The sequence below is a fragment of the Sinohyriopsis cumingii genome, chromosome 14 (genome assembly GCF_028554795.1).
Source record: "Sinohyriopsis cumingii isolate HCF-2022 chromosome 14, ASM2855479v2, whole genome shotgun sequence".
In the NCBI taxonomy this organism is placed as follows: domain Eukaryota; kingdom Metazoa; phylum Mollusca; class Bivalvia; order Unionida; family Unionidae; genus Sinohyriopsis; species Sinohyriopsis cumingii.
The window spans coordinates 111,409,169-111,418,477 of NC_142974.1; positions in this window are offsets into that span (position 1 = coordinate 111,409,169).

Here is a 9,309-nt window from a genome sequence, read left to right on the forward strand (position 1 = left end):
ATGCGTGATATATTTATTTATTTACTGTTGTTAGGTCAACAAAAGTATGATGAGCCAAATGGGTGCAAACAAAATGACCACTGTCTTGTTTTGCTCATATTAAACTTCACTATGAACAACACCGTGCTATCATTCCGCACTCTTCGAGGTTTCTTTGACAAACAAATTACTCACTCACTGCCATTTTCATTCTGCTTTGAACCTACAACTCTGATATTTAAGTTACAAAATTATGCATGTGATGAGATGAGATGTACTCGTATAAGCGACATACATACATACATACACACTCACACATACATTTATTTTTCATTTGTTTTATTTTTCCAGTAACCTGGCTGGTCGTAAGTCTTTTTGACAACGTCTCCATTTTGCACTGGTCTCCACCACTCTTTGGGACTTTGGAAAGTCCACGCCTGTCAGCTCTTTCATGTTTAAGTCACATCCTTTCTTCTGTTTGCCTCGTTTTCTCTTTCCTCTCACTGCGTCATATACGGTTGTCTTTGGCATGTCAGATGAGCGTGAGACATGACCACACCATCTTAGTTTGAGTTTCTTTATGGTGGTGAGCAGATCTTAATATAGTCCGATTGCACCTTAAATTATAAAGCGCAGCATGCATTCACACACACACACACACACACACACACACACACACACACACACACACACATACATACATACATACATACATATTTTGCAAAATCGATTATTGCTTAGGAGTAAGAGCTAATTATTGAATCAGAAACGAGTTCATGTATGAATGAACATATTAAGTTCTATGGTTACATTGCCACAATATTTGTGCACTTTTTTCATCTATTATTTTCTTTCTTTCTTTCTTTCTTCGTATGCTTCTTCTTCTTCTTATTCTTCTTCTTCTCAAGACAGAAACATAAATACACGTAGATGTTGTGTTTTTTTAATTATCAATGTAGGACATTACACCTTGAAACGGTTTCTTATTATTTGTACATATTCCAATCAATTTAACTTTACACAAACGTTCGTTTGTCTCTAATTTGTTTCAGAAAATAACAATATTTTTAATGCCAACATGGAATATATTGCCTTATATATTGTTTTACAGGAGAGAATTGAATGTGGCGCACATTGAAATTTCCACAAAAATATAATCTCTTATATATATATATATATATATATATATATATATATATATATATATATATATATATATATATATATATATATATATATAGTGTGTGTGTGTGTGTGTGTGTTCTAGCTAATATAAAATATAATACAAGGGATCACTTTGGTTTATCCCCTTATGGGACAAGTCAGGTGAATCTAGTATATTAATGACTTGAACAGTTAAAATAATTTATTATAAATATAGGAATGAATGTTAAAGAATGTACTTTTACATGCATGTATGCATAAGTACGTACGTACGTACATACCTACCTACCTACCTACCTACCTAAATACATGCATACAATAGTAGCAGCAGTTGTCCTAGTTTAAAATTTAATTAGTTTGTAATTTATAATTGAGTCTACCGGTAAATGTACTCTTCCCGGATGTCTAACATTAGGGTGGGATTAGTAAGATATATGCCTTGGACAATATTGAGTAATCATTAGTACGTCAATGCACTCGCTGCCCATTGGTAACTTTGGTTTGAAAGGAAGTGACTTAAAAATTCTTTAATAGGCACTTCGGTTTTCATGTCTGTATTCTAGCGTTTGTCATTCAATGATCATTCTTTGATGTATGCAGATGGAAATTCACAAACAATTTAAGGATCATCGTGGAGAATAATTGTATGTTTTATGCACTTGAACTTCAATATTTACTAAGTTTAGTGTGTATCAATTGTACTAGTCATACTGAATCTAAAAACATTCTTAGATTTGTGCAGCTGAATTTTGTAAATTCCTTCAGGGAGTATTCTTTACAATTATTAGCGCCGCGCATTGATAAAGGAAAATCCGATTCGTGGCATTGGTAAGTCCAATTTACATAATGCTATAGCTTTGTAGCTTTGATATCACTCATAATATATTTTTTTTGCATTTATGTAACTGCAACTCACCCCACTTTACACCTACATGTGTGTTTCTGCCAACTTGCCCCACCTCCCAAATTGGCTTCAACTCACCTCACTTCAAGTCAACTCGCCCCATATGGATTTTGCAGCTTATATATTGGTGTTTCTCCAGTGTGCGTTCCGTCTGATATTGATTTAATCATAAAGACATATATCTCGTGAAAATCATACTGGAACGATTATTTGAGACAGAGGCAGGAGCTAGAGAGATAAGCATAGTCCACATTAAAACGATAAGTTTCCCCATAAATGGCACTCAAACCAATAAAGGTACTTCATACTTAGTTATTAATATATGTTAATAATAGTATGTACCTTTCAGCGTTATACTGATTATGTGACAATGTAGATTGCAAGGGAAATAAAGTTTAAACGGTAAAATCAGTCTAATCCTGACTGTTGAATATTCGTCACTTTAAATGTCATAGAAAAACTTTTCAGACGAAAAACACTCATCCCTTCAGGTACTCAATTTTCCTTTTTACTTATGATTTTTGTATGTGAATCAGTCAGCATGGCAATATTATAATACTTTTATGCAATTGCATGTGCGAAACAGTCATCATTGCAATGTACAGACCTTTCACGAACCCTAATGTTCCTGTTGCAATAATGACTACCATTTGACAATGCATTCACACCGTAACGAAGTCTGCGATGTAAAACACTCTAACGTCTACCCGGGAAAGTTGTATATTAAAGACACATGTAAATAAAATTGTAATTATTGACATTTTAAACTTCTTTTAAAGTTTATAATTTTGATGATGACATTGAATTCTTTGTTGACACTTAAGATACTAATTGAAAACGGAAATTAAAATTCGAGAAAAGATCTCTCTCTCTCACTTTCACGTCCCCATAGAAGCGCTATGGTTGTATGTCTCTCTTCAGACAATCAGAAGCAACCTCTTCAACCACCCTTGGGCGATAAGTTAGGTGGATTATCCATGGGGCATGTGCGCAACGTAACCAGGAAATTTATTATGTTCATTCATACATTAAACTTTGTGTGTGCGTGTGTGGAAAATTGTTCAATAGATCTCTTTCATCTTTGGAATCGCAATGTAATGATGGAAAGATTTTATTCTTTAGATACTAAGTCGCACATGGATATTAGTGAATTGAAATACCGCTAGAAACTGATACAGAATAAGACTCCTATAAAAGAAAACTTCGTAAATATCCTACATATGAAACTTTTTCATAAACGTACTATTATACTGCAACAATCTTATGTATTTTAGGTGAAATAGGTTTGAATGTGTAGTGTTTACTTTGACATACAAACACATAAATAAAATGAAAATTTATATTTGGCGTAAAGGCAAAAATGGCAATAGTACAATGCTTTGTGCTATAACGACGTTACATTAACGTATTTCCTGTTTGGAACAAAGGATTGAACACATTTACAGCTTATCTCAGGTACAAATTTGAAGCTTAAATTAATAAAACGAACAAAGAGATGAAGCTTTGTTTAACTGAGAATTCAGATCTCCAATTAGTGACGTGTCACAATAATAGCAGCAATTAGCTGAAGGCAGCTTACCTAACATACTCAGGAAATGCCAACCGCAGACGTCAAAAATCACCAAACCTTAACGTCTGCATGAATGGATTAGCTTAACTTAGAACATTTTCCAAACGTTTTGGTATATAAACTTAGGTTACACAGCTAGATTTAGCATTGCAACAGGTTGACTGACCACTTGATTTCAGCAACAATAAAATTTTACGTGTGGACCAGTCTACCAGCCATGGCTATGCAAGATACAACAGGAGACTCAAAGAAGAAAAAAGAAATGTCTATATCCATTATGTAAATTTTGTAGGCATAATAATCAATATTTTTTTTTAAATCTCTGTAGGTTAATGTGTTAGTGTTCAATTAAAATGAGAAGTGCGCCAAAGATTGTTATTTAATATGTCCAGATAAGTGGGAAGCGGTGCCTGGCGTAGTAGTTCCAGCAATGCTTTATGATTCAGTGTGTGCATTGTTATTCCAACTCCGTTAATGGATGTGAACTTTTAATGATAGGTGCTTATGATTCAAAAGTGTGGCCTTGGCGTATAATTCCGTATACGCTGTGATATTTGTAAAGTGCGTATGATTATGAAGTGTGGCAAAATATTGTTATTTCAATCAGCTTATATTTGTGAAGTGTGTTAAAAGAATTTGTATTCTTAAAGAGCATATGAAGGTGAACTGTGTTCAGCGATAGTTGTTGCAGCAGTATTTATGATTGAGAAGTGTTGAGTACGATTGTTATTCTAACAAAGCTTTTGTAGTAGAGTCAACGATAGCAGCAGAGAGGGCGAATCCCACAAACTATTCGCTTAACAGAGCCTTCTATCGAGAACATTTTAGATAGAGTGATTCTTTTCACAAAATAAACCCTCCATTCAGAAAACATAACAAAATGGGCTTTCTCTGCTGACTTGAAGGGTTATCTCATGAAAATATCTACCTATACAACTATTTCTGTTAATACAAGGGTCTATCTTGCGAAAACACTCGGTATTGTTCAGCCCTCTCTGCTGCTCTGTGTTTTTGTGTCTGCCCCTGGAAAATATCCTGGAAGGGTTTGCCTGTTGTAGCCCTCTCTGCTGTTGTAAATTAAAAATTTAAGTTAACAATAATGGCCAACATTGGAGAAGCACATTCCGCTAGATGAGCTCGAGAGCGACTAGCCGCAATAAAAAAAAATTCTTCCTGTGAGAGATTCTGTAAGACAAAATTTACAAGCGCGGCAACAAGCACAAGTTAAATTTGCAACAGGTGCAGATGAATTATTTAAACCCGTTACAACATCTACTGAGAAAGCTGAGGAGATCACAGAAAGAGCTTTACTGGGAGATGAAAAGGGTATTCTTCCAGTGCTAAAACAAACCGCTGAGCAAACTGAAAAAAATTGCTAGAAGAACCAAACAAACAAAAAACCTTTTTACAAGATCTTCCAACTAATGTATCTGCAGCTCAACCTCCGCCCGTCGGCGAAGAAATACTTGAAGGTATTGGACAAATTCGTACTGAACTCGCGTCTAAACCAATAAAGGAAAATATTGGACTGATTGCAAAATTTAGGGAGGGTTTTGTTGAAGATATTAAATATACTACAAGAGAAGAATTGCCCAAAAAAAGTATTAATTGGTATGTTTAATAAATCTAGTATCTTAAAGCCCGGTTTTAAAAAAATAAACGATGATAATTTTATTAAATGGATATATCGTATATATAAAAACAAAAAACAAGCCAGAGACGATGATTTAGAATACAGAGGTCTCTTTGATGAAGTAAGAAGGGTTTATGACGAACATGTAAAACAACTAGAAACCCTCCAGCAGAAACCTTCTACATCTTTGAAACAACCACGGCGGAGTATAATAGACCCTGACCTAGTCCTGTTAGGTGAATATGAAATTGCATCTGAACAAAGTCCACGTCGTCAAAAATCCGAGTCAATTAGGTCGCCGATAATTGGATTAACAACATCTCCTGAAAGTTTACAACAAGATGTTTTAACCCCGAGAATTGTACGACAACAACCAAAAACTGGAAAGGGTTTAAATATTTGTCCTGATAATATCATCAATGATGTATCAAGGTTAGAAGTTCTCATAGGAGGAGCGCGGGCTGGAAATAACTCACCAGAAATAATTAATGAAACGACTGATATCTGTCAGCGATTATTTCGCGGCGGCATCATGGATAATCACATCTACCGAGAACTTATTGATGAACTCACGGACAGCGATTAGGGAAATAACTAATTAAATAAAAATGATTGTACACAATTCCCATCGTAGACCGGTTATGGTCAGGGTTGTAAATTCACGAGTACCAGTATACAGGATGACTTATGGAAATGGACTCGGCGATGTTGTTCGGGGTTTATTCGCGAGGATGGCACCTAAGGCAATACCGATCGCAAAACAATTATCAATGAAAGCTATTGACGTTATCAAAGATAAAGCTACCGGCGCTGTTGGTAGCGCTGCCAGTAAAGCATTCTTGGCAATCAAGGATAGACTAGCGCGACTGATACGCAGAAAACCACCACCGGTAAAATTACCAGCCACCGCAGACATGCCCGCAAATGTTAGTAAAGTAAAAAATGAAGCCGCAAATCAAAAACTATCAGCGCTGATAAATCCTGAACAAATACACACAAGTTTGGTGGCGGGAAGTGGTCTTCGTTTTAGACGATAACTTCTATAATAAAATGTTTAAACGGGAATCCGACCCAGCATTCGACATAGACGAACCGGTCCTTAAAAATGAATCAGTGCGTGATTATCAGTATTATTCTTATGACGCACGAGAGCCAAATAAACGAGGACGAATTAAATTGCAAGTTCAAGATACAAGTAGATATTTCCTGCCCGCTGAAGCATTTATTGAAGTAGAAGGAGAAATTATAAAAACAGATCATACGGAATACGGATCTGATATTAAAATCGGTTTTGTCAATAACGGAATTATGGCCTTGTTTGATAGTGCTATATACATGATTGATGGAAAAAATATCGAATCGATTCAGAAGGATTTCCTAACAGTGATCAGTTTATTATTAGAGGACCAAAAAACCGTGCTGCCCCTAAACCTGCTGATATCGATGTAGAAGACATGATTATTAGCGCTAATACAGAATTTAATTTAGGTTTCGCTGCACGTAGACAAATGTTGAAAGGTAATCATAGAAATTTTTCATGTGCCATTTCGCTGTCACACATCTTTGGATTTTGCACAGATGTTGAAAAGGTAATTTTTGGAGCAAAACATACGGTCGTGCTTGTTAGAAAAGCCAACGACAATGATGCTTTATGGCGACCTATAGGTGACCCTGGTAAGGTAAACATAACAAAACTATCACTGTGGATGCCGGTAATGACTCCTGCTATTACTGAAGAACAGCGACTGCTTTCTTTTATGGATCAAGGCGGTAAAGTGTTGTTATCGTGGCTTGCAACAACTACAGATAGTATTCAAAATACCAATAACGGTTTATTCACATGGCATATAGCATCACAGCAGGGAGTTTCCGCGCCGCGACATATTTTTATTGCTCTTCAGGATGTTACACGAGTGGGTAATGAAACACGTTCGCATATGATATTTGATCAACTTGGTATCACTGACGTTTCTCTGAGAATAAACGGTTCAGTATGTTCTCACACGTTTATTCTCAGAGAAACGTCAGTGATACCAAGTTGATCAAATATCATATGCGAACAGCAGGGAGTTTCCGCGCCGCGACATATTTTTATTGCTCTTCAGGATGTTGCACGAGTGGGTAATGAAGAAGAACCGTGTGAGAACATACTGTTAAATTTTGGTAATAATCATGTTGCACGTGCATATCAACGATTGACGAAATATCTAGCGCGTGATCTAAATATCGATACTGGTTTGCAAATATCACAATTGGATTTTATATCTCATTATCCAATCTATTACTTCTCGTTAGAGCATCTTGATTTAACCAGACAGTCTGTCGTTGATATACACTTTCGAGCTACTGTGAATAGAGACCTACTAGCAGCAGGAGCTATAGCTAATTACAGAGCAATCGCTGTTATACTTTCTGATAAAGCAATGTTACTTGAAGGTGCTGGCGGCCGAATGAGATTCGTTGATGCACCAGTGGAAAATATGTAATATTTCCGAAAATATGTAACAATTAGATCAATCTCGTATTAAATAAAATGTCATACAGTCATGTTAATGTCACTCTGACTCCTGGTCAGGCTAAGAAATCACAGTCGAAGAACGCGAGAACATGTGGGACAAAAATAACACTAAAACACGATCAAATCGCTAATGGCGGTCCAAACAAGTTATCGTTGACTAAAACCCAACTAAAACATTTCAGTAAAGCAAAGCAGGCGAAAACTGGAACTCAACTTGATTTCTCTCCTGCAGCTGTCAAAGATATGGTTAAAACCGGCGGTGTATTTCCTCTTCTCGCGGCAATACCAGCGTTGATAGCTGATGCTGCTCCCGCAGTCTCCAAGGCCGCCGCGTTAGGAGCTGTTGGAACCGCTGCTGGAATGGCATTAAAGAAAGCCACAGGAAAAGGATGCAAAAAAAACCTTCCAGGAACTCCGGCGTCATGGTACCCAAAAAGGTTTTAAAAAATGCTAGCATTTTCACACCGATGTCAAATTTTGATTTGCTCGATGCTGTTAAACAATTAAATATAAAAAAATTCAGAGGCGTCTTTATGCGAGATCAGCTACCACGACAACCGAATAATCCAGAAACTGGAATTATTAATCTCGATACCAGCGAACGCCCTGGAACTCACTGGGTTGCTTACGCGATCGATCCACGTGGAATTATCTATTTTGATTCGTATGGGTTAGCACCGCCAGTTGAATTTCTAAAATATACAAAAGACACCCCCCTGACAAAGTCAGGGAAAGTTTGGTACTCAACATTACCAACACAAACACTGACCGATCCTCCGATATGTTGCCATGAAGTATTAAATGTTCTTGATGCGATATCAGCGTCAACCAAACCACCTCACAAAATCGTGCATGAGTATACGATGGGTGATTTAAACAGCTTCCTATCAAATAATGGTTGATATTTACGAAAGATCTCTTTTCGACAGAAAAGTAAAGCGCACCGATGTGGATTTATGAAAATATGCGACCAAAGATGAAATCGATAATCTTTTAAGTCTGACCGGGGTAGACCCAGATGAGGTTGTTATTTTTCAGGACCGGCACGGAAAACTAAAACCCAGTGATATCAAATGGCATGAAATAATTCATAGGGTTATTGGAGCTACTCCGGGTAACCTTCCTGTGTTCACTGACAGCGGAAAAATCAGAGATTTGCTGATATCAATCGCGGCATTGCGAAATGATACTCAAAAAGCTGCAGGGGAACGTGTAAAAAAGACCGGTGATACAACGACAAGTGATCTCAGCATGAACGGTAACAAAATAGTGGTTTTAAGAGATCCAACATCCCCGGAAGATGCCGCAAACAAACAATATGTTGACGCCATTGACGGTAAACTAACAACGTTGCGGGCTGAGTATGATGTTCATGTAAACGCATTCACAAGACTTCGAAGAAACTTTCAAAAACCGATGATGCCACGGATAAGTTCTTTGTAACTCCTCCCGTCATCGACATGAAACTTTCTGATATCAAGACCAACACTGACACGATCAAAAAAAAAACACAGCAGGATATTGTGGCGGGGATTCCTGAT